This window comes from Populus euphratica, unplaced genomic scaffold, assembly GCF_000495115.2.
Source record: "Populus euphratica unplaced genomic scaffold, PopEup_1.0 scaffold31.1, whole genome shotgun sequence".
NCBI classification, from domain to species: domain Eukaryota; kingdom Viridiplantae; phylum Streptophyta; class Magnoliopsida; order Malpighiales; family Salicaceae; genus Populus; species Populus euphratica.
Genome location: NW_011499850.1, coordinates 389,653 through 390,320, shown reverse-complemented (window position 1 = coordinate 390,320; position 668 = coordinate 389,653).

The window sequence follows — 668 nt, the reverse complement described above, 5'->3', positions numbered from 1 at the left end:
CAGTGATATGATAAAATGGGTGTTGAACCCGCGTTGTTATTTATTTTTGTTTATTTTTATTTTTTTCACATGCAAAAATTTACAAGTATTTATATATATAAATATCAAAAAATACAATTAAATATCATAGAAAATTACCTGAGTACCCCTGTATAGGCAAAATATTGAAATACCCTCGGATTTATCAAAAATTTATGAAAATGCCACTGGCGGAGCGTGTGGCTCACGCGTGGTTACTGTTGACGGCGGCGAAATTTTCCAGTGAGATTCCGGCAAAAAGATGGTCGATTCTGGTAGATCTGAGGACGAGGATTCTGATGGTGGTGGTATTGTTGGCCGTTGATGGATGAGGAGAGAGAATCGACGACTTGAAGGACGATTGGCCGATGTCGGTCGCGGCCTTTTTCCGGCCAAAATCGCCGGTGAAAAAGTGTAAAACGGCCGGGTTTTTGCTTCAGAGGAGGCGATGCACGTTTCTGTGGGGTTTCACGGCTTGAAACAACCGAAAATGGGAGATCGGCGGAGAGAGAGGGAATCGCCGGCGAAAGGAGAGAGAACCTCTGGGTTGTGCTACAGTGTGGACGAGTGTATTATGCGCTCGTGCGCCTGAAGGCTGTGAACCGTTGGATCTCGGATGAACAGATCGTGCGGCGGGGGGGGCCTTCTGT